The sequence below is a fragment of the Castor canadensis genome, chromosome 16 (assembly GCF_047511655.1).
Source record: "Castor canadensis chromosome 16, mCasCan1.hap1v2, whole genome shotgun sequence".
Classification (NCBI taxonomy): Eukaryota; Metazoa; Chordata; class Mammalia; order Rodentia; family Castoridae; genus Castor; species Castor canadensis.
The window spans coordinates 73,068,341-73,094,735 of NC_133401.1; the positions used below are offsets into that span (position 1 = coordinate 73,068,341).

At 38.3% G+C, this 26,395-nt stretch overlaps 1 protein-coding gene across 8 annotated transcripts in view; it reads left to right on the forward strand.

The window, feature by feature from the left end:
- Positions 1-26,395, forward strand: part of Sgcd (sarcoglycan delta) — a 940,103-nt gene that overhangs the window by 508,450 nt on the left and 405,258 nt on the right. The window contains exon 1 of one of the 8 annotated variants that reach the window (XM_074057634.1): positions 19,242-19,707. The exons of 6 other annotated variants lie outside the window; for them this stretch is intronic. The gene's annotated coding sequence lies outside the window, so the exon portion shown is untranslated. Of the gene's footprint in view, positions 1-19,241; positions 19,708-26,395 lie in introns of those variants that run through there. One more of the 8 variants, XM_074057627.1, reaches the window with a different exon arrangement.

Consider the following 26,395-nt stretch of genomic DNA (forward strand, 5'->3'; position numbering starts at 1 on the left):
TGAGACCCCTTATCGAGGCAAAACAAAGCCAAACCAAACCAACCAAACCAAGGGCTGGGAGCCAGGCTTGAGTGATAGAGCTTTTGACTAGTATACATGAGACCCTGGGTCCAGTCTCTAGTACCATAAAGAAGAAAGATATTTCTCTCCTACCAATCCTTGTTTCAGATATTTTTGATGGTTACCTTTAGTATATAAATTTTTATGAGTAATGACTTCTTGCTGTATTGAAACTTACTAATATATAATGCAATTTGTTTCTTGTAAGCTGTATGGAATTAAGGTCTACTTCTCTGATATTAACATACTTACCTCTTCTCGTTCTTGGTTTTTGTTTGCATGGGCATTATTTTGCATTCATTCACTCTCAAACTCTGTGTCTCTGAATCTTAAAGTGAGTCCATCATAGACAGTATCATTGGGTCATGTTCTTAATCCATTTAATCCTTGTCTTTCGATTGAGGAACTTAATCTATTTACATTTAAAGTAATTACTGATAAGGAGGGGAGACTTATTTTGCTATTTGTTTTCTGTGTACCTTTTCATATTTTTTATCCCTTATTCCTGCTCTACTACATTCCTTTAAGGTCAGCTGGTTTTTTCTGTAGTGAAATGTTCTATTTCCTTTTGTGTATATTCTTTAGCTATTTTGTGACTATCATTGTATTGTATTTAATACAATATTTATTTTCATACCAACAGTACATGAAGGTCACAAATGACCTTCATTTGTTATAACACTTTAATTTGAACATGTTTTCAAGGACAGACCTGTCAAATATATTATTTGTAATGTGCATTTAAAAAAAGTTAGCAATTTATTCCCAGCACTGCAAAATAAATACATAAATAAATTGAATAAATAAATTAACACTTTGAAGACAGCATTCAAACTGACTACATTCTGGTGTGCAAAGTTTTTAATGAGAAATCTGCTAAAGATGTTATTGAGCATCCAAGGATGCAATGCTCAGTATTGCAGCTGCTGTCGGAGTTCTCTTTGCCTTTGCCTTTGATGTCGGTGTGTCTCAGTGTAGATCCCTTTGAAATGATCTTACTTGGAGTTCGTTGATCTTGTTGAATGTTTATATTCATGTCTTTCATCATATTTGGGAAGTTTTCAGCTGTGACTCTTTTCAAGAACTTGCTCTTTGTTTTGATGTCTTTTCCTTCTGGAATTCCTACAGAGCATATAGTGACCTGCTTTGTGGTATACCCACAGGTCTTCTACACTTTTTTCATGTTTCTTCAATTTCCTTTTTCATTTTCCTCAGACTTGGTAATTTCTATTGTTTTATCTTCAAGCTTGCTGATTCTTTCCTTTGCCTTCTTAATTCTGTCTTTGTGTCCCTTGGGTGAATTTTTTCTTTTATTTCAGTTAATGCACTTTTCAGTTCTGGAATTTCTTTTTCAATTTAACTTAATGTGTTCTAACATTTTATTGATAATTCTATTTTCTTTCATTTTCTTGAATTGTATCTTTCTTTTGTTCTTCAAGTATCTTTTAGTCAGTTGTTTTTGAAGTATCTGGTAAATCTCTCATCAGGTCTTTTTCAGCAATAATTTCTGGTGGTTTATTTACTTTTTCTCTTAAATAGGCCATATTTCCCTATTTGATTGTGTCTTATGCTTTTTGTAATTATTATTGAAAACGGACATTTTAATCAAGTATTTAGTAACTCTGGAAGTCAGTTTTTCTCTCTTCCCCAAGATTTTCTTGGGTTGTTGTTATCATTTTGCTCTTTTGGATTATTATGGGCTATTTCTGAATGAAGAATTAGCCTGAAGTGTCAGTATAAAGTTTCCTCTGTCTAGTCTTTCCTGAGTTCACACCTTTCCATGGATATGCACAGTGTCTCTATTTTTTTCCCTTGTAATACAGTTCCTTTTAAATGGTATATTCTTCAATTCCCGGGTTCCACAAGTAAGAAAAAGGAGAAGAATGAAGAAGGAGAGTCACTGGCCCTTTAACTCCTTCGGAAGTCACTTAGAGGAGGAAGGGCTAAAGCAATGGGGCAGATGCAACTACATCTTTGCTGCTTCCTTGTATCTTGGTGATCAGAAACTAAAAGAGCTGATACCTGGGAGACAGGATCCTTTTAGCCAATCCTGGCTCCCATAGGCCATATGCAAGCTGCTCCTACAACAGGCACAGGCACAGCTGCCCACCAAGGTGCTAAGAGCTGGGGGATGGGAGGTTACTATTGTGTAAAGAGCTCAAATTGCCCAAAATTAGCCACAGCTTACAGTCCAGTCCTTCCTTGGGAAGTTACAAGCCTTCCATAATGTCCAAAATGTAGCAGCCATATTCTGTCAGTGAAATTGTTGTCTGTCTTGGAAGATTCTTCTAGTGTCTTCTACTCTACCATCTTCTCAGATTGTTGTCTTCGTTGATTCAATTAAAATATTTTTGTAGATGAATGTAAAGATTGTTTAAGAGCTTGATATGTTTCAGAGACTCACTATGTAGCTGAGTATTAAAAGATAAGAGAGGGACACTGTCTTTGCTCTTATGAAACTTCTGTTCCATAGCAAAGGACAAATACCTACACAAAAAAAAACCTCAAAAGGAATTAATCACTTGTAATTCTACAGAGCAGTACAGGGTTTGAGGAAGCATAGCAAGGGATGTAAATAGAGTGGGAAGAGAGGAAGCTTCCCAGAGGCAGGGTCCTATAGTGTCTTCCAGAAAAAGTAGAGCAGAAAAAACCTTCTGACTGGGGGAACAGCATCTGCAGAAGCTTTGAAGAACTTGGGGAATAAAGGAAGCAAATGAAACTCATGGAGTTTTGTTAAAGGTGGAAGAAATTCAGGATGAGAAGGTGCTTTAATTAACAAATGCTATTTCAGCTATAAAGTGTTTTTTTTCCCCTAAGAAATGTTTTCCTTTCTCTGCAACTCTGACACCTGCTCCTTTACCACTCCCTGCTTGAGTCTTGATTCCCTGCAGTCTTGAAGTCTGTCACTTCATATAAGGCTTTACAAGCCTAGATCCATAAGTGACACTGTGAAAGACTCAGTATTACTGTGTGACAGCATGGTTGTTGAACTCTAGCAGGAGCTCATTTAATATGGCATCCACTAACTAAGAGAGCATATTTCCTTAGTATCATTAAAACTTTCTATATTGTTGGGTTTGAAATCCAGTTGGCATCCTAAAATGATACAAATATGTCGGAGCAAATCTTTTCTAAAGCATTATAAATGGAAAAAAAAGTCTTCCTTATAATATCGTAGACAATAGCTGCTTAGAATACAAAGGACTTCTCAGGGATAACCCTGTAAAATATGTTCTTCAAAAATGTCTCAGATAGCTGCCCAGAAGAGAGGTGAAGCCAGATTTAGAACAGGGCCATGTATTCCACTACTCTCTAACTAGCAAGAGCTCTGTTCCATTGTGTTTCTGTATCTGCGCTCCATGCAATTTCATCATCAACCAAGACAAAGATTTTTTTTTTTCATTTTGCAAAAAGTTTGAAACCTAGTGATCTAATTTCGTAGTTTAACTCAGTAATATGCTAGAGTCAGCCCTTACCCATTAGTGAGAATTGACTGAGTGCGTCTCTTCCCAACTCCATGTTTGGTGACAACACATTGATTAATTGAAATTATCAAATGCTACACATAGGGCTTTTAATTTTATTTTTTCTAGAGAGCCAATTAGCCTGTGATTACCAATGGATGTAAAGTATCAGCACCATGTCCCAGGTGGCTAAGAGTTTGGTTGGGAAAGAGTTCAAATCTTCTGACTCTGATTCCAGGGGAGTTCCTAGATGAGCAGTATCTCTGGAAGGTAAATTCACACACTGGTATGCTTATACATACCAAATACATGCATGTAGGTTCAATGACTTTTATGACATTGGCACTGAAAAGTTAGAACTCTATCCCCATGTTTCAGGTGTAAACACTGGAATTTCAAATATTCATCCCCAAAACATTTGTTCAGTGAATGGCAGGGCCAGAGTTCCTGTATATTTCAATAGAGCCAACTCTTTCCCTTGTGTTATAGTGACATCAATCTGCTCTGTGACCTCTTTGAACATAAATTTTTCTTCTCTTGATATGACTAGATAAAGATAATCCTTAGCTACCACATTGGGATATTAAAACCCAAGTGAAACTTTCTGTATGCACACGCATTTTATAAATTACAAAGTGCTATTAAAATTACATTAGTCCATTCTTCATCTAAAACATTAAATCATGACACAATTCTGCTTCAATTTCATATTCATTAGTAGGAATGAGAAGCAGTTTAACACAGTAATTAAATGTACAGATCTTATCATTAGACAGGCCCGATCTGAATCCCATCTTTAGCTCTTATTCACTATTCCACTGTGTGTCCTGGGGCATTTATTTAACCTCTCTGTACCTCAGTTTCCTCATTTATCAGCAGACATAATCCTAAGACTTATAGGGTTTTTATGAAGATTATATAATATATTTAACATGGTGTTAGGTGAATGGGTAGCTATTAAAACTTAATTGGAATTATTGTCATTGTCTTATTGATCAACACTAACTGGACTGCCCTGGTAAGAGACTTGTGTAAACTCCATTTTTCCTGTAGACTCTGGCTGAATGACCATTCTTATACTCTTTCACTTACTTTAAGCCTAATTTGTCACAAAGCCCTGACAGCTTCTGGCTTTCAAGCCATATTTTTTTTATTTTTCTGATTTCCCCTCCCATTTCATCTTCTCTAAGCAGTGTGTCCCCAACCCACCATACTACCCTGTCCCTTATCCTCGGGAAATATTCCAAGACCTCCAGTGGATGCCTGAAAACCATAGATAGTACTAAAACTAATATAAACTATGCTTTCTCCTACAGTTACACACCCATGGCAAAGTTTAATTTATAAATCAGGTACAGTAAGAAGTTAACAATGACAATGATAAAATAGAACACTTACAATACTGTACTGTGACAAAGAAGGATGGCGTGAAATTTCATCATACTATGCTCAACTGCAGGCAATTCAAAACTCATGAACGGCTTATTTCTGGAATTTTCCATGTGAGATTTTTGTCTGCAGTTGACCACAAATAACTGAAACATGGAAATAAAAACCAGAGACAAGTGAGTGTGTGTGTGGCGGGGGGGGGGGGGTCTCTGACTGTAGTTCTAACGTTTCGCTCCACAGGAATTTTTTCCTTTCTTCTCTCTTCCCTCCCCATCTCTAACCTGAAGTTTTGTTGACTGACTTCATACCTATTTAACAAATAATAGTTGGTTATTGATTCATGATGTTTGAAGTTTCAGACTGGAAAAACCTGTACCTTTTATCTTGAAGCCGTGAAGTCATTGCTCTTAAATTTTAAAAGATCTAAATTGAAAAGAGAATTTTAAAGGAAAACAAGTAGGTACTTGATTTCCCACCTTGTTTTATTTTTACCTCTTTATCTCTAGAAGTCTTTGGCTTTAGTAGTCTTTTGAAGTGTTAACCAAAAAAGGTTATGTTGTTAAAAAGCTGTTTACTAATTCTAGAATATATTAGTGACATAAATAGTATTAGGAAAACTGGCGTGTTTTTATTTTACAGGCCAAGGAGTAAATACAAAAATAATTTATTAGTTTTGATTTGCCAGAAAGACTTCCTTTCCAAAGGAGATAAAAGTTGAGTTGAAGATAAGAGCCTGAGGTTGAGTTCATTGTTACTGAAAGAAGAAACTTCTCTTCTCAGCTTGGACATAATTCACTCCTTTGTCAATCATTTTAATATCTGGCATTGATTATAAATTATCAAACCAAGGGATGCACAGGAACCAAAAGGAGAAGGAACAGTAGAGTCAGAATTAGCCGTGTGCTTCTTACTGGTAACTGAATTTCAATTCCCTGCCCTGAATATTTAGAAAAGATAGGAGTTGGCCAACTCTTGCCCCCAAGCCAAATATGGCTTTCCATCTGTTTTTGTAAAGCTCCTGACCTGAGAATGATTTTCACATTTTTAAATAATTGAAACAAATCCAAATAAAGCTAATACTTTGTGACATGGAAAATATGAAATTCAAATGTAGAAATAAAGAAAATTTCATCAGAACAAGATATGCCCGTTCATTTATGTTTTGTTTTGTCTGTAGCTGCTTAAATGCTACAAGAGTCGAGTTTAGTAATTGTAATACAGACTCTGCAGCCTGCAAAACCTAACATATTCATTATCTGGTTTTACAGAAAAATGTACCAACCTTGGAGATGGTTCTAACCACAAGGTTTTTGCAAAGTGAGAAGCTATAATTAAAGCAGCTTGTATACAGTGGACGTTCGGTAACTGTTGCTGCTATGGTTATATGTAAATACTATCTTTACGAAGAAAGGCTGTGCTCCTCCAACTCTAGTTACAAACCAAAAGATCCAATAAAGTCAATCCTGAAGTAAATTCTGGTACCTGAAAATGGCTGTGGGAGATGAATTTTGAGGTAAGGAAGTATTCTGGGTTCAGGACTGAAGATGTTATTTATATGACTGGCAATGTTGAATCAAAACATTTCTGGGTACTGGGATCATGGTCTGTTAATCTGGTTACTATCCCCATTATATAAACCCCAGTAACAATTTTTGATTAATTCCTACATGTAGACTCCACATTCAACTTTGAACTCTATAGTAATACAACTCCTTCTGGAACATTCACATGCTGTTCATATTGGTTTCTGTGAAAACGTGCACAAAATGCATCTCGATATTTTTCTATTAAATATTTGGGCCTTTTTTTCTATCACTGCCTTTTCAGACATTCAGGAATTGCTTTGCAGATCCTAAAAGTTTTCAGAAATTGGAATTCTATGATCCTTGGACAGGTGGTGAGAATTATCACAGTCCCTAGAATTATATGCCACAGAATCCTTGGGGAAACGGCCAGTTTAATCAAAGATTAAAAAAAATAATTAAGCAAAAGGTTCATCTGCAGGAAGTTCCCTGTATTGGTGAGGAGTAAAATCTAATTCTACTTGAATTTCAAGGGTGTGGTATTCGAAGATTAAATATTAAATAATATTGAAAAAATTTGAAAGTTTTCTGTTTTCAAAAATTTAGTCTACAAAGACTAAACAGGAGGAAAAATTTAGATGGACATTTCTTTAGTTAGTAAATACTTTAGGTCATTAGGCAGAGCAAGGAGTAAATCAGAATTTTAAGATTAACCTGCCCAAATAAAAATCAGCTACTCTACAAACATCGTTGTTCATTAAAGTCTGTAGTCCACTTGCACTGTTACCACTAATACTGCCTCTCTGCACCTTTCAGCTCCTCCCTCCTGTTCTTCTATCATGTGACAATTATTATAGAGTCTTTTACTATGACCAAAGTGCCTAACACAATTGAATTAAAATGAGAAAAGGTTTATTGTGGCTGTTGTTTTGTGTGTTTGTGTTTTGTTGTTTGTTTAAGAGAGGGTCTAACTAAGAGAAATAGTTCTCAAATTCCTCTGTGCCAGTGATCCTCCTCCTTCAGCCTCCCGAGGGCTGGGACTACATTTGTAAACTACCATGCTCAGCTTGGTATTCGTTTAAAATGTTTCAGTCCATGGTCGACCCCAGTACTTTGAGTCTGTAGTGCTAAGGTAGTATATCATGATGGGAGTAAATGAAGAACCTGTTACCTGGTAGCAGTCAGGGAAGAAAGAGAGATGGATAGAGGAGGAAAGAGAGGGAGAGGAGGAGGAGAAGAAGGAGGAGGAGAAAAGGATGGGAGAGAAAAAGAGAGAGTCTGGGTCCCAGTATACCCTTCAAGGTCATGCTATCAGTGACCGCACTTCCTTCTATTAGCCCTACAAATTAAAAGTTCTACTACCTCCCAATAGTACCAAGGGCAGGGTGGAGTCTTTTAATGCATGAGCCTTTGGGGGAACTTACTGAAACCATAGCAGTGTGTATGTATGAATTGCATTTTGTTTATCCATTTGTCTATTGATGGACACTGGTTTCTGAGTCTTAGCTGTAATAAACAAGGTTATGAAGAACATGTGAGTGCAAAGTCTCTTAAATATAGTGATTTTATTTTCTTTGGTTATATACATAGAAGTGAGAAACTTTTTTTTTCAACAGGCGGGAATTGAACTCGGGATTTTGTACATACTAGGCAAGTGTTCTGCTACTGAGCTATTTCCCATTTCTTCCATATTGTTTTACACAATGGTTGTACCAGTTTTCACTCCCACCAATAAAGAGGAAGGGTTCCCCTGCCTTCCCATTCTCAGGTCATTGTGCTTTTGTCTTTTTGATAATTATCATCACAGCAGATGGTGTGAAGTGATGCTCACTGGGTTTTGACTCACATTTCCCTGGAAACCTATGATGTGGCTTGTTCATTTGTATGCCTTGGGAAAAAATGTCTCTTCAGGTCCTTTGCCCACCTTTAATTGGACTATTTGGCATTTTTTTCTTACCAAGTTGTATGAGTTCCTTAAATAGTCTGGATATTAACTCCTTATTGGGTATATTGTTTCCTCACTAGAGAAGTTAAGGAAGGAAAAGAAAAACTGGCAACCGAATCAGAAAAGAAGTCAGAGATAGTGTGATTTTTATACACAGAAAACCCTAAAGATTTCATTAAAAAAAAAAACTGTTAGAACTTATAAACAATAAAGTTGCAGGATATAAAAAATCAACCTATAAAAATCAGTTGCATTTCTACAAGCTGACATTGAACTGTCCAAAAAAATTAAGAATTCCATTTTCAGTTGTATCAAAAAAGAACAAAATCCACTAAAATCCCCAGTTAATCTAACCAAGGAGATCCAAAACCTGTACATTGAAAATTATAAAACACTGATGAAATAAACTGAGGAAAACACAAATACACAGAGAGATACTCTGTGTTCACGGATTAGAAAAATTAATATCAAAATAGCCAGACCTAAAGTCATGTACGGAATCACTATAGTTCTTACTAAGATTCTAATGGCCTTGTTTACAGATAACAAAAAAAAATCCTAAAATTTGTATGGATAAACAATGCTAAATAACTATAGCAATCTTGAGCAAGAAGAACAAAGCTAGAGGTATCACACTTCCTAATTTCAAATTCTATTTATTAAAAAACTTTAGTCATCAAGATGGTACAGAACTGGCACTTAAAACAGACACAAAGCCCATGGAACACAATAAAGAGCCCGGAAAAAAAACATAAATATTCACTCAACTAACACAGGTGCCAAGATTGCCCAATAGAAAAAGGATCGCCTCTTCAATAAATGCTGTTGGGAAATTCACACTATCCTAAGAGAAATGAAAAGCTTTGAACAGTTTGACGAAATGCAACACCATCCCTGGGTGAAGATGGAAGAGTTCATTGTTGAATGGCTAACTGAGAGAATCTGGGTGCAGAGGCAGGAAGTGGTGGCCAAAATCCAGCTGAGATATGATAGAAGTCTAGGTCCAATTAGCTTTGGGGAGGGACCCATTGAAGAAGTGGTATTGAACGTTATCTTCTTATGTAATAGGTAAATTAGAACAGCATACTGCTGAATGATGTATCTATAACAGTGAACTGGGGCTTGTGCAGGTAACCTCTAAATCATAAGATTAAATTTTAATAACTAAGTCCCAAGGAAATTAGCAAAAACAAGTTTGAATGTAGATTTTTGTTATCAAAGTATACTTATATTCTGAATGTATTTATCAACTAAGATATCTCAAAAATAGATAATTTATTATATCTGTTGACATTTCAGCTCTTACTATGTAAGAACAAGATAAGCTATTGCTAGGTATGTAAAAGCTACTACTGAGATTATTTTGTTAAAACCTTGCACAATTTTATAAGATGGGTGCTGTTTTACTTTATAGATGAAGATTCAAGGATAAGAGTTTAAGTAGCAAAATCTTCTCTAGAGTAAGAAGATAATGATCTATTTCTGTCAAATTCCATACCGGAGCAAAGAAATTTTACCTCCTGCAAATCACAAACATGATAGTAATCATAAAATGTTTGCCTTCCACAATTTCCCACACATGGATCTGAAGAGTACTTTCAAACTCCTGGCATTAAAACTACATGGCAACTGTTTCAAAATCAAATAGGAGTATGCAAATGAAGTTTTTATTGGCATACATTAATTGTACAAAGGAGTTTTATTGTGATACTTCCATAGAAACATAAGATGTACTTTGATTAATTTCACTCCCCTGTTCTCTCCCTCCGCAGACCATAAGTCTTAAACTGTAGTGAACTTCAGAAATTTCTCCCAAATATCCTATATATTTCTTCTGTATGCAAATGTTTTATGTTTTGACCTTGTCTCTTTACAAAGCAGATTTTTATGGATACTAATTATGTCACTACAAACTGAAGTCTGACTTTATACTTTACACTGAGTCTCAATAGAGCTATAGCTTTTCTCTAGAATAAAAGATGGAGCATGATGGTTTCCTTGAGAGAGAGGCTCAGCCCCCATGATCTTTTATAAATGTGTTAAATGGCATGGCTAAAAACACTGACCCATTTCTCTAGCTCTAAAAGTTTGTCAAATGATTATTCTACATCCTACATCTGGGAATTTGTAGCTATTACAGTGATTATTCGTGCACAAGTCTCTTCCCATAGTGTTCTCACAAAGTGCCTTTCATAATCTTAGCAAGCAGACCTAGAAGGCTGATTCTTACAGGAGGTTTTGTCTCTCGGTGGGAGGCTCACACTAACCAACCTATGAGACTGATGTCTAAAATTAGAAATACCACGTGTTGGGTCCCTGGTGAGAAATGGTGTCCCATGGATAGAGAGTTACATCTGCTCTTTCTGTAGGGAGAGGTACACAAGAAAAAGAAATAGAATGAGAAGAATCAGGAACACATTTGAAATCAGAAAGCAAGAGAGATGAAAAGGATACCTTAGGGACATCTGGCTAAGTCAGTCCCCAGAGATAGTTTTGTACCAGAGATACTAAAAGTTCTCCAACAAAGATCTATAACTATTCTGAGGGTAAGGCCCCTATCTGTCTTGCATTTCCCACACCTTCAATGCCTGGCATAGACCAGTCAATAAACACAAATGGAGTCCAGTGGCTGAGAGCCCTTTGTTTAATGTTTTAATGGACTCTACTTAGGTTTTCCTTTGGAGGCTCTTCTTTCATTGCTCCGCAGATGACCTCTTGAGTGCTGCATTCTTTCATTGTATGTACCCACATAGTCAAGTTCAAGTTCAATCTGTTAGCCAGGTAACCAGTCTGTCTCCACACTGACTTTTATATTTCTGTTCTTGTTTATTCAGTGTTTATGCTTCTTTCTGTTTTGGGAGCTAAGAAGCAAGGCAATGTCACTACAGCCCTTAACTACATTTTAAGCAAAATATGTTTCAACACTCCATTCTAAAATAGAATAGTGATGCTGTTCAGCCACAGTGACCCAATCTTTGGTTCTAACAATTTCTGCTAATTATAAGAGTTGAGGTTTGTGATATTAAAAGACTGCGTTGAAGCTGATCAAAATGGAATCCTCAAGGAAATCCCTTGCCCTTGAACCTTACAATCCACCGAAGACGTAGGAATGTTTCCTTCTGTCCTTTCTAGCAGATTCTTAATAATCTAATGAGTGCAGAGTTAAAGGAACTAACTGTGCTTTGGAATGAACACATCGTATCTCTGGATATTAAATCTTTCTTTCAATTATTTTACATCCTTTTCTGTCTATATTTAATTTTTTATTAATGTAATACTTAGAAATACTAAAAAGGCCCTCCTGACTGCTTAAGAGTAGGTAAGGAGAGAAGTAGACACTAGGCGATGGGTCATGGACCACAAATTATATTTTGGGAAATGAATTCCCAGCAGAAATTCCCCAAGGAAGTGAAGCAGTGATACAGAATCACAGCCCTTGCCCCAGGAACCAACAAGGTATCAAAAAATGAAAATCATCCAGTTAGCTTCTCTGTAAACTGTCTGTGTGACCCAGCCAGTGTCACTTCTCTTTGGTTCTTAAATTTCTCATAGGTGTCATGAAAGTGCTTGGTTTAAAGACATACTGTCTCCTTCTAGTTCAGAATAAGCCACAGTCATCATTTCTGAGCTGTAAGCTTTGTATGAAATTCTCTCATTTGTCAAGAGACTGCAAAATGGTAGCAGAATGTTTTTGTTACTAGAAATGTTCATTAGTGAAATAATAAACATTTATGGAGTAACTATCGTGTCAGACCCTGTGCTAGCTGTGGAATTTGCCCCAGTGACACCCCTGTCATTTATCTAATTCTTTTGTGGAAATTCATTTTTAAATTAGCATACATTAATAATACAGGGGGACTCATTGTGATCATTCCAAAGATGTGTACAATGTACTTTGAGCAAGTTCATCCCCTCTATTATATTCTAATGAACTAACAGTCCAATAATTTGAAATGTATAATGTTGAATTGTCTATCTTTGATTTTTTTTTTTTGGTGTATAATTACTAGGTTTGAGAGTTAAATTTTTGAAGTTTGGCCTTTAGCTGTCTTCATTTATGGAGCTTATAATTATCTTCGAATTCTTATATCCAGCAGTGGTGTTTTGTACCTCTGAACACTGATGTGATCATAAAAATAAAGACAAGTGATACTATGTGTTTTTCAAGCACAGATCATATTAATTTCTTATGACCATGGAGTCTGGCCCATTTTTATTGATCAATAAATTTTATTTCCAAATAAAAATGAGATATTGCAAGAGTTTACTTTCAGAAAGCTAGAATAAAATGAGAAAATATGGACCAGAAAGAAATTTAAAAGAATTAACCTGTGTTCTGCAGAGAAAAGGAAAGCTGGATGAAGCCATGTATTCAACTATACCAATATTTTCCTCAGGCTCTTCTTAATTTTTTAAAAGTATGTTCACAATGAGATTTATTATTAATCATTCAATTAATTATCAATATGCCAATTCCTTCTCAAAGTATTTGAGAATTCTTTCTTGTTTACCATGCATATATTTGAATTTCCAAAACTGAAGATGACTTCAGTGTAGACAGTGTGTCTGGCCAATAGAGATATTCTCACAGTGTTTGGGTCATTGATTTGTCACAGTGCCAAATGTCCTCAGCCAGATTCCGTCCACAAAAATTTATCTTCAAAGTCAACCAGATAAGTTTGCCCTTGACCCTTGAAAAGTAGTGTTGGATTTGCTCCGTTTTGAAGAGCTAAAGCAGGATGTCATTCCCACCAGGAGTTATTTTTTGAAATGTTCTCTCAAATGAAAGGCTGGTACCAAGTTACTGTCCTAATCATCTTCCCTTAGTTTTCGCCATTAATTTGTATATAATTCAATTGTTTTGAGCTTGAGGCTGGTGCTACTTTTCTATCTGTTGACTAAGCTTGTCTGAAATATTTTCAAGAGGGTTTTCTATGAGCAAGATGCCACAGTGTTCTTTGAGTTCCCATAGTTCACATGGTACTTAACCTGCCTCTCACCTTTTCTCAATTCCCTAGTCATTCTGCTCAACCCTTGTGGTACAGATGGAACTGACTCCTTCCCTTTGATCTCCTCAGGTTTTCATATGAGCCAAATATGGCCAACATAAGGACCCCAACCTCCTGGTCTACATGGCTCAAGCTGGGCCATATAAAGTCCTTCCTGGAAAAAGATCTTTGATTTTCTCAGTAAGAGTGGGGCCAACAGTAAGGGATGTCTTACTACCCAATGGAGAGAGAAAAACTGAAAGTAAAGCAAAGAAGAGGCTGGGGAAGAAGAGGGAGAAGAGTCTTAATTGTATCTTAGCCACCATCCTCAATCCTGCTTCAGGTCTACCACTTGGAATTATAGTTGAAGGATTTAGTACTGCATACTCCTTGTTCCTTCAGCTAATTTGTGTGAGTTCTATCTGCTGTGATCATTTAAAAGACTCTTGTTGAACACCTCTTTTCAGGTTTGTGCTATAACTACTTTGTGCCTCTCTCTTTTGGACTCAACAATATTATCTCAATGTAGCACACTCTCATCACCAAGTCAGTGGCCAATAGGTTCACATCTTTGTAATCACAGTGTTTAAAAATATCTGTTGTTGAAAGACAGAGGTCTCCAAAATATAAATGTATACACAAAAACAAACATGATCATATATAAACTCACATGTAGAACACGTATGTAATAGTAGAATCAATGCAATTCAGGGAAGGAGGGAAAGGAAAAGAGAACGATGGAACATCAACAATATTGTAAAACATAACATCTGTGAAGGTAGAGGATATAAAGATGTATATTGAAAGCTGATGAAAAATGGAGGTTGGGAAATAAAGGGGTTAGGGAAAGTAATGGAAAGGTTTGAATGGACCAAAGTTAAGCAAACCCACAGTGAGGATACATTGAGAAACCCCTTTGAACATCAACTTAGATATTAATAACCAATGACGGAAGTGTAAAATGGGCACAGTGGGGGACTACTTGTGTGTGTGGGGTGAACGAAGGAGATTAGGTGAGGGAACATGGTTGTTGGACTTCATATACTTATATGAAACAGAACAAAGCAACCTCTTGCAATAGTTTGAAATGGGGCAGGGAAGGGGTTGAGGAGGAGAGACTGTGGGGGTGATCTAACTAATATACGATATAAGCCTATTTGGAATTGTCACAATGAATCCCCCCAAACAACAAATATATCCTAATGAAAAATTTAATGAAAAAACATATCTTTTGTCTACTTCCCATGAAGTAGACATGGTGTGAGGAGTAAGATACAATCACAGGCCTGGTCTCTGCTCTGAAGGAGACTATTCACTGTCTGTCAGGAAAGATAGTACAAAGCAAACAAAAAAACCAAATACACATGTAATCACAGCCATGATCAATGCCAGTCCCATATTAACAGGGGACTATTGGTTTGAGGATTGAAGGGAAAATGAGTCCTAGATAAAGTAAGAATAGTTTATAGGTTTTCATTCTTAAACATGAGTAGGGTAACATTTAAGAAAAAATGAGATCTTTCCAGAAGGAGAAAACAGCTTTTTTCAAGTGGAAAGATACATGATTTCTTTGAAGAACTGATGAAGGAAAGAGAAGCAGCAGATGAGGCTGAAGAGGTAGGCTAGGGACCAGCTCTTGCCAAGCCTTTTCAGTCTCACTGAAGGCTGCTTTCTTTCTTTTCCAGGCAATAGGAAGGCATTTATAGAGTTTAGCTCACAGGATGACACACTTAAGATCATGGTGGGTTTTTTGTTGTTTTTTGGGGGTTGGGTATCAAACACAGGGAATTGCATAGGTTAAACTTTATGTTTTAAAAGATTTTATAACTTAGCAATTCTTAAGTGTGGCTCATATTAAAATTATCTAATAGTTCTAAAAAAACACTGTTGCCTGGTTGTCTTCCCATTCCAATAGAAACAGCCTCTGGTGTGGCCCTGACTGTGGTGAGTTTAAAAGCTCCTCCAGGTGCTTCTAAGAGAAAGCTAAGCTTAAGAATCACAGATGTAAATGATGTGAGAGATGGAGCTTGTAGTTCCTGTGATAGAGGAGGGCCGAGCTGATCTGACTCAACATGACTCAAGGTTACTTCACCTAAACCCAGTGTTATCGTGATTCTATTAGTAGAACTATATTTTTGGAAGGAGGGAGGGGGCTGTCCTTTCCCCTGCATCAGAACCAAAACACCTATAAAATTTGTTCACCTCTCAGTACTATAATTAGTAAGGAAATTAACCAAAGTGAAGTATTTTCAGAGGAAAGCTCACCAGGCAATAAAAAATATCTCAACCATAATGGGGAGAAATTTTTCAATAGCATCAGATATGCTTAATCTTTAATAGAAATTCTTTAAAAAGGAAAACTTAGGAAACCCTATTTTCTTCAGTACTAGGAAGTCCTATTTTAAAATGAGTCAAATTTGTTCTTTATTCAAGGAGAAAATATAATGCTGTACTACATAGTAGTCCTAAGGCATTGGAAAGGTGTCAGAAAATAATGCAAAAAAAAATCTTTGTCCTCATGAAGCTTATATTTGAGTGAAGAATGAAGTTTTCTCATTTGCATAATCATCAGAATCAGAACCTTCAAATGACCTTTGTGACCTGCAGCTGTAGAATTTGTGTACATTATGGAGAGATATATTTCCATTTTCATCTAAAACATTGAGAATAGAAGTCTCTGAAAAGCTGGAATGTCACCTGTTATGACGAATTCCAGAGGGAATTCGAGAATCTACAGATAAGGATGAAAGTTGCAAGAGGAAGAATGATGAAAGATTTGTAGAGTCCTTTGCAAACCTGCAAACCAAGTATTGTAGGAATAAATGCTCACAGTGCTTACCTAGGTTGAGTATTTACTGTGTGCCATGAACTCTACTGAGCAACTTACTATGTATGCGTGATGTCATACAATTCTCAACACTCAGACAAAGAAAATGAGACATTGTGCCAAACTAGCATTCTTAAATGTTTAAAAACATGGCTTCTATAAATATGTAATGAAGATATGTCAAGGATTTTATTTGAGTCATTAATTGATGAGGGAATTAGTATGATGGCAAAATGGCTTCCCAGAGTGTTTGAAGAGTTCTGTATTTATAGGTGCTTAGTAAAATAATGTTAACATGAATTTGCTAGATTTAATACAAAACTAGCAATGTTCTATAGGACAATACACTATTGCATTTGAGGTTAATTTTTCCAACTACAGAGAAATCATTTGTACATTAGACAGTCACTTTACTAAGCCAAGAACATTTATTCAGTAACAAACAGTGAGTTCAATAAAGGATATTCCCCTAAAATACTTCTTTGAGATGTTCTGATGAACAATTCTCATGTATGATATTGAAAGGACCTTTGGGCCTTATTTTGAAGTTAATCAGAGCTAAGTAATTTTCCTGAATTTTGCATGTAGGCTTAATGAAACCAGACCTCATCCTGTGGTCTCTTTCTCCAGATACCCACAATGGAATAAGCCAAGTAGCAAGACACTGGGGGGGCATTGGCACAGAGTCTTTGAGACTGTCACTATTGTTCTTACATGTAAGTGTGAGCTTGGTGTTTTGATTGAGTTTTTATGTGATTACCTAGACATTTGTAAATCACTTGAAATTAAGAACTACTTGAACTCCTTCTCTTCTGTTCCTGGAGGAAGTCAAGAGTACCCTGGCTGTGGAACCCCAGATTCCACAGGTAGAAATCTGGCTTTAGAATAAGTAGCCGCTGTTTCTTCAGAAAGATTTCTTCCTCAACTTGGGGGATTTTGTGTTGCTGATGCTGTTAATTTAGGATGTGGCAGTTTCTGAACACAGGAATTGTACTTGTTAATAATGGTTTTTATTTTTAGAATGGTAATGCTGAGCTCTCAAGCATATGGAGGGCAAGTACAGTTCTCTGGGAATGGCACTTTGCTCAGTCTCATGTAACTGACTACAGATTTGATCTGTCTTCCTTCCCCAAGAGTTGATCTTTAGGAAAGACTTCAGTGTTCTGGCTAGGGAATAAATGAAAAGTCACTGCGTGAAAGCCCTCATGTTCCAGTAAGACTTTATTAGAACAGTTCTCTGGGTGGGACGTGATCACCTCTATTATGTAAAGGTAAGGCAGCTGAAGACTAGCCAATCAATGGTTTATTCTAGGACTCATACTAGATCTGAGAGTACAATTTTGCATTTAGGTAAAAGAAAGAGTCTGGTTTTTGCTCCATTAAAAAAACAACCTAAGCTGAAATTATTTATAGTGTCATAAATGCTTTACACAAAAACCTTACATACACTTTCCACTTGCCTCACTGAATCTTCAACTATTGTATGAAGTAGATCTTATTATTGTTCTAAATTCACAGTCAAGGAAACCAAGGTCTAGAGAGGTTAAGCAATCTGACCAGAGTTCATATTTAGTAAGAGGCAAGCAAAGACTAGACCTAGGCCTTCTGATTATAAGGCCTAGGGAAGGCCACCTTCCCAAGTTATGGTGAAGCAGAGCCAGTACACAGAGCAGGAGCACAGATGGCCTCTTCTAGCCTCAGCCATGCATTAACCGTCTTTACAACACTAGATACATCATCTCATCCATTTCCCTGTGTAAGATGGAAGTTGGAAACAATTTGGACTGGATGGTCTCTGGGCTTCCTTTCAACTCTGAAGTTCTCTGATTCTATAATTGCATCCTGACCTTAGATGTACCCACACATGCACACACAAACACACACTTCCCAAGGCAAAAACCTAGTCTCTTTTTTTTTATTGTTGTGCTGAGTGGGGGTACATTGTGACATTTACAAAAGTTCTTAAAATATATCAAATATATCACACTTGAATTTACCCCCTCCATCATTCTCCTTTCATTCCTGGAACAGTTTCAACAGGTCTATTTCCATTTACATACATGTATGTATGTATGTATTTGCACTGTATTTTACCACCCTCCCACCCCCTAGGAAGGACCTGTTGCACCCTCCTGTTCTCTGGTGCAAAACCTTATTTTGCAGAGAGCAACCACTACAATTTGATGCTAAGCCCAAGACCCCACTGAATCCTATTATTTACATCTATTTCTCAGGAAAGCACAACACTTTTAAAATCTGGCAAACCAGTTATTAAAAAAAAAAAAAAGTTGCTGAAGGTATGTGATTTGGGAAGTAAAATGTGAATGCCAAAAAAAAGAGAACTCAAAAACAAATGCTACCCTCCCTTTAAATTGTCTCTTTTCTGCAATGTTACCTTGACAACTTCGCTTTGGCTCTTTAGATATAGGGGGAGGGGATGGACATGGAAGAAGCAGGTTGTCCTGTGTTTTGAAATTTCCTCTTAATTTATGAAAAGAGGAAATGTCAAAGGTAGACCACAAAACCCAGCAAAAGCTACATAGGAAATCTTGAAAGAGTGTCATCCAAAAATAACCACAGGTGCACAGAACTAGGAGGCATTCTGATCTAAGGTAAATTCCTTTCTGTTTCTCATCACCAAAACACACGTTGCAACAGCCTGTAAAATGTTAAATTTTGGACCAGCGCTGTTACCTAGCAGAGAGAAAGCAAAGTACCTGAAAAATAATTGCATTATTTTTAGTTGCTGCTGCAATAGCTGTACATAATGAGGTTGAGGGGACAACTCTGAAGAACTGAACAAATCTAGAAAGGCTAAAAATATTGTTCCCCCTCCAGCAATTTAAATTTTGAGCAAAGACTTAGCAAGCATCAGGTAGGGAGATGAAATTAGAATTCGTACCTGTCAGCTGATACCAACTCTAATTGACTCATTATCAGGAAGGGCAAGAGCTCAGAGGGCTAGTGGGGGTCAGCTGGAGACTCCACATGGCAGGATCAAGTTCGAAAGGGGCAGTGTTGAGCCCAAGGGAAGAGAGAACTTCTTTCCAGATCTAGCACCCCAGAGCAGAGCCTATTGGAGAAGGGGTGAAAAATCAGAGTTGCTTCTAGAAACAGTTTCCTTTCTGTGAGTGTGAACCCAGCAGACGCCATGAGGGCTGTGTCAGCCTGGGAGCGTGTACTTGACACATGTGTTTCCCATTGATAGCTGGAGACAACCCAGTAGCTGGAGCGGGCCTGACAAAGCCAGCTTGAAGTACAGACCCGAGTAGGGTTTCACAGCAGGCAGAAAAAGAACGGGGAATGCTATTCAGGAAATTCTTCAGGCATGGGCAGGGCAGGGACTTGGCTGCAAATCTCCAGCTGGAAAATCTGACTGGGACAGCTTCTGAGCACACACAGGGCCTGCTCACACTCGGCCGGCTCAGTGGCTGCCTCTTTCAGAGTCACTCTGCACACCCAGGGACCTCGGGAGATTTTCATCCGTCACTTTGTGAAACAGCCAAGAGAGGTAGGAATCCTGGGTAGTCCTTAAGCTTCCAATGTCTCTTCACTTTCTCCATCTCTGCCTGATGTGTGTTTGGAAACACTGACTGTTGGGTGTGTATGCTTGTGTGTATATGTGTGTGACTTACTAAATTACAACTCTAGCCCTTTAACCATGTGATGTGGGGTGCTCACCTTTGCTTTCTTCATCCCCCTGTAAGATGTGATTTTTTTGCAGCAGGGCAAGAGGCACTTCTGTAAGTTAGTATTAAACTGCTAACTCCAGCGTGTAAAGAAAAAAAATTCTGTGAATTCCTTGTATTGTCGCTCTGCTCTGACCATCTGTAACTTTTCCTTTCTGCATGGAAGGACAGTCCACGGGCAGGAAAGATAATCTTAAATTCTTAAATGAAATTGTCTGTGTTCATTCCTTCACAAAAGAGCTTTAAGAGGGGCGTTCCTAGCAGAAAATGGCTCGCATTTTTTGGAGGGAATCAGAGTTTGAAGTTAGTATTTTGGATCACACTTTGCGTGTAGGAGGAGTGATGTGTGTATGGGCTCCTGGCATCTTTTATTTTCATATGGGATCTTGACTTTCGTTATGCGAGATTGGACTGTCAGTGGTATAGTTGTCTAGAAACAGGCTGAATTGTAATTCTGTTTCTACAATCACTTCCAGCTCTTCTCAGGGGAAGAAATAACTTGCAGTTATACTCTCAAAATATATTTCTCTATTTTATAAAAGATAATAAGGCTACAATAGAAAACAGGAGTTTATTCAAAATTATTATTGAAAGATACAGACTTAATGATTTGAATGTTAGTTTTATTGACCAACAGGTCACATTTTATACCTCACTGAAAATAGTGCTTTGAAGAAAAGCAAATATTAAGTAAAATTCAGCAGAAAAAATTTCCTCTCTGTTTTCCTGTTGTTTTGCTTCTCCCTTACATGTATGGACGATATTGTAATATAGGTTTTTCTCCTCATAGAAAATCTGTGTTATCTTTTCTGTTCGGTGTTTAGAAGACATATGACACACTGAAATTTCATTTAAGAGACTGGTTCTGCTCAGATAAACCTCATTACTGCTGTATGACTACTGACTGGACAATCCATGGCAACAGGGGTGCTTTCCAAAGGGGGCTTGGCCAGGAATCTGCTTGAGAAGAGAGATGAATGAATGGGTTCTTGCATCATTGTGAATAGCCAAAGACAACTAGACCCTGTAGGTAGGGTGGATCTTCATGAAAACACGCGTGATTTTCAGACAATGTTCTGAAAACTAAACAAGTAGTTCCTACTAGAGAGGGAGGGGGAGGGAGGTTAAGGGGTGAATGAGGATACAGGCTGGATTTCTCTCTCTCACCCAAAGGACTTAGGATGAATAGGCAGAAGTTCATTTGGTTGGTAGAAGGTCATGATTTGTCAGCCAACTTTTTTTTTTCCTTTCACTGTTTTGAACTTGTTGAAGGGATTGAGATGACTGGCAGTAGGGTTTCTTATCTAAGAGTAGTTCACAAATGTTTTCTTCATAGCCTGATTGGGTGTGGTTGGGTATGGTGGGCAGAGTTTGAGAATGGCAGGACTGTCTACCAGGCAGGCAGTACAGTTAAATGTCAGGATGGACTATGACTTTTTTTTTCCCTTATGCCAAGGCAGACTGGGAGCCGACATAAACCATAGCCAAGCCCACAGCCAGTGAAAGAAGAGACTTCAGTGAGCTCAAATGTCATACCCCTCTAAATTTAGCGCATGTCAAGCGTTCAGCAGAAAGAGGCGTGAAATTGCAACTCCAGGCTGCAGGATTAAGAAGAGTAGTGCCAAATATTCAGAAGAAACTCTGTAGTGTCTCTCTTTTCAAAGTAAAGGTGGGAAAAAATCAAGTTCTCTTGATCTGAAAAGAAAAAAAAAAGGATGAAGAGGGTAGAGAAGGAGTCCAGGGCAAAGGTAGAGGCTGTAAGAACAGAGCACTTACCACATCACAAACTGGGCAGGGGAGGAGAGTTTTGTGCAGGAATGGAGTAATAGTGAGACCCACCAGGCATTGATCTCTTGAGCTTGAAGTGTGGGCAAACCACAGCCCTGTTTACCTTCTTCATAGCAGAAGACCATGGTTAGCCTGCCCTTCTGGAAGTCATCAGAAAGTACATTTTGTAAGTATAGCACCACCCGAGGGCTCAGATTTCCTAAGCAGGGAGGGAACAGGCTTTTGAGGCCTTATTTTTAACCCGTCTTTGTTCCTTGCAGAGATATTCCTACTGGAACATTGAGTGAAGGGGCCAGGTGGAGATGAGTGAGTGATTGCAGGGAGCAAAGTGTGTTCAAGGCCCTGCCTGTTGTCAATTAAGACAGACTTTTGGAAGAGAAGATGGTGCTATACTATTCTGATGAATTTTTTTTTAATTAAAAAAAAAAACGAACAAACAGAACTAGGAATTATACTACATTTTTGTCATTAGGGTTTCCCATAGAAACGGGGTGGATAGATAGGTGGACAGATGGATGGATGATGGGTGTATGATAAGGAGGGAAGGAAGTAAGGAAGAGAGAAGAGAATCAGGAGATCTGACAGTGTAACTCAGTCTGAGACCCAAGGCCTCAGAAAACAAGAAGGAAGTGAAGTACAGGTATTGCTGATAGAAACTTTAGAGGCTGAAGGCCCCAAAGCCTATAAACTGAACATCAGAGGGCAGAAGAAGATACATGTTAAGGCAGATGATATTCCTGGCTAGGTCTGGTTTTGATCTGCAGAATCAGGCAATCTTGGGAACACTTCTATCTGACCTTCTGAATGAGCCCAGCTGCCTTTATTTGTTTTAATATATTACAATTTCACTTGAAACAAGAATTTTAGTGTTGTATCAGTGAAGATTTAACCAGCTACAAGTATTTCATATACCCTGCTCAAAAATGTCTAAACATAGATGGGTTAACTTTTTGTGTATATTGATATATATCAGACTTAACACACTCCAGGACTGTGACCATAGCTGAACCTGTCCTCTCTACTCCACCATTTTTAGCATCTGGACTTAACGCAAGGTGTCTCATCTCCAGGAGTCATGTGCAAATCAAGGCAGAAGTGACAGAATATGAAGGGGAAAACAATTTCTCCTCTTGATATTACTCATTTCATCAGGAATGAAAGGTGTTCCTTCTGGGCTAGTTCTCTTATCTAAGAACACGTGATCAGAATTGAGTCACAAGCCTGCTGATTGGGCACTAGCCCCATGAATAATGTTACCTGGCTACTTCGGGAGGATGACTTGTGGGATTGGTGGTGAACAGTGTTGGCCACAAATGCTTAAAAGATTTAAAAAATGATTAGCTGAATACATTTGAAAAATTACTATAGTAATCCATTTCTTCCATTCTAACATAGTAGACCCTAAAACCAGGAAAGACATGGCACTTGCCTAAGGAGACAGCCAGTTCAGGATAAAGGCAGTGCTCCTTGACTCTTGATTCTAAGTCTGGGTGAGGAAAACATATTACGTGTGTTGACTCAGCAATCACATGCAGTGATGCTTTGAAAGCAATGCTAGACACAGTGGTATAATCTTGTGATCTTAGCGTTAGCCGATCCCTCTGAAAGCACTGGGTTCCATAGGTTCTGAAAGCTTACTGAATCTGAGATTAGTGTTGGAGAATCCCTGAATTTCTGAAACTCCCCAAGGATTCTGTCAAAGCCAGCAAGACATACAGGTCCACAGAACTGGGTCAGGTAAACACTGTTGTGGCTGGCTCTCGCATCTGCTGCAGGAGTCCCTGTGTATTGCACTGGTGACAGAAGCCAGATAGATTGGACACCAATGCCTTCAATGATTGTAAGGGTCCCTGCACCTTGAGGCAAACTGGGGTGCAGGTTCCCCTCACAAGCCTTATCAAATTGAACCAAATGTGCCTCTCTATTTGTAACCTGTCTTCCTGTTTTGGCCCCCCAAGCTACATCTGAGGACGGTAATGGGCTTGGGAGAGGGAATTCAAGGTAAAGGTGACCATAAATCTCAGGTTAGGTCCTAGCTCCACTCTTCTGAGTCTCAGTTTTAAAATGACTCAGGTGCTCTCAGATACTTTCTGTCTCTTAAAGAAGTATGTTTATAATTCTGGTCTCTTCCCTTTCTTTAAGAATGTCTGTCTTCGTGTCCTAAGGCTGGCTTGATGAATAATTTCACCTGTTCCTCATTCTTTCCCATGAAATATTCCAGTTAACCTCTGCCTGACAAAATTAAGGTTCCTGGAACTCAGCTCTGATCACCTGAGTAGTTGTGTTCCCATGAATGAGACACTTTCCATCAGTGAACTGAAGGGGATGGGGAGGGTCATTGTAAGGAAGAAGTACAGCAAAAAAGGATGGCAGGCAAGGTGACTTGAGCAGAGACTGACAGGGCTGAGAACTGACCTCAGGTTTATAGACATGTATTGGGATCTTGGTTGAGCTATAGTAGGTAGCCTTCATTTTCTAGTGTGCCTCAATTTTCTGTTTTTATTCATTCTTTCTTAATATATATTTTGATGGGACTGAGGTTGAACTCAGAGCCTTGCACTTGCTAGGAAGGCTCTCTACTGTTTGAGCCGCTTTGCTAAACCCTTTTGCATTGGTTATTTTGAAGATAGAGTCTCACTTTAAACCAGGACCAGTCTGGACTACAATCCTCCAACTTGTATTACAATAGCAGGCACATATCATCATGCCCAACTGTTGGTTGACATGGAGTCTTGGGAACTTTTTGCACAGGCTAGCCTCAAATCACAATCCTCCCAATCGCTGCCTCCTAAGTAGCTAGGATTGCAGGCTTGAGTCACCATACCTGACTTGTGTGCCCCAATTTTCTAATCTTAAACTGAAGCTAATATTTGCCTTATACACTTAGCTTGGTGCCTTGTGCACAGTAAGAACTTAAATATTTTAGGTGTACATATGGCTAATGTTAACCAAGATAGCACCAGGCAAACACAGAAAGAATAAAATAGGCACCTGAAGATAAAATGAAGACAAGTCAATCAGCAAAGTAGAGAAAGGTTTACATTGAATTCAGGTTACTTGCTCGTGCTGCCTGACTTTCCTACGGATTCACTGTTGCCTCGCTTCACCTTTGCAGCAGCACAAAAAGGTGACTGTCTTCATTATTGTTTAAAATTCCTGTTGCCAAGTGTGAACCGGCCTCTATAAAGAAAATCATGTAAGCTTGTGACCCCTGACCTGCCTCTCAGATAGGTCCGCAGGACTAGGGGAAGAGTATGTCACCACAGTTCACTCTGTATATAAATCCTGAGGTTGATTTGCTCAAAACTCTTTGCTGATGGTTGTACTAATGGAGTTTGGACTGTATAGGTGGCTGTGGATGCAATTGCTTTATTCTTTTTTCACCGATAAAGCAAAGGCACCTATTAGAGCCACACAATGCCCTGATAAAAAACTCTATTGCCAGGGATTAGAAACTCCCTCCTAGTGCAGACCACTTTCCCTCACCAGGGCGATAGGATCAGACTCTCCTCTGAGCACTTTGACCTCCACAGCCTCTGTTCTGAATGCCTGCTATGCTTGCCAGGGTTGAAGTGGTCAGCCACTGACCCTGCTTTCATTGAGTGAGTGAGTATCAGGGTGAGCTTCCTTCTCCAAGATCATTCAACAACACGGTGTTGAACTTTCCCTGATTAGGATTGGGGCACTATGCGTGGCATTTTTTTTTTTTTTTTTTTTGGCTGTACTCGAGTTTGAACTTGGGGCCTTGAACTTGCTAGGAAGGTGGTCTGCCACTTGAACCATGCACTCAGCCCTTTTTCTTCACTTATTTTTTAGATAGTGTTTCAGATTTTTGTCCAGGCTGGGCTAGACTATGCTCCCCCTACCTATGCCTCCTGAGTAGCTGACATCACAGCCCTGTACCACCACACCTACATTGTTGGCTTAGATGGGGTCTCATTTTCTCCCATCCCCTCAAACTATCCTCAAAGTAGAATTGTCCTGCCCTTTTCACTTTCCATAGCTTGGATTACAGATGTGAGCTATCATGCCTAGTCATATGCATGGCATATTTAATGAACACTACTTAATAGAGGCTATCCTTAAAGAAACTGAGCCACACTGTCTTCTCCCATTCAAGCTCCTCCCTGTGGATGTCTTCCTTTTTCTAGCTCATTACCATATTCTTCTCTCTTGTTCATATCTTTGTAGCTTTCTCACTATTTCTTTATTCCATGCCATCTCCCCATGCCAAGCTTCTTTTCTCTCTGTTGTTCCATATGTGTTTACCAGAGTTGTTTTCTGCTTCCCTCTGGGGGAATGGGAATAGACCAGAGTCCAGACAGCCCAATTTTCACTATGTCAGGACAAACATTAATCCTTTGAAAAGCATCCTGACCTCACTTCTCTCTCTGACTTAGCTTCTATTTCTGTTTTCCAGGACAAGGATCCAAATAGCAGGACACAAGACAACAATCCATTTTGTCTATAGGTGCATTTTAGCTTAAAGGTATTTTAAAATTGTTAGGCACAAAACATTTAAACACTTTAATATATCATGTAAAAATCTGTCCAAAGCATCCAGCAAAAGCTAACAATGGGCACCTGTGGTCTGATTTCTTCTGGCTCAGTGGCTGGTGGAGTCTGGGTGGTTCCTGCTGCTTTTGAGTGACACCGGTCTCCTTCATCTGTTGAGTTTACTTTCTTAATCTATAGTGTTTACATTAGTCAACTGTTTTTCTC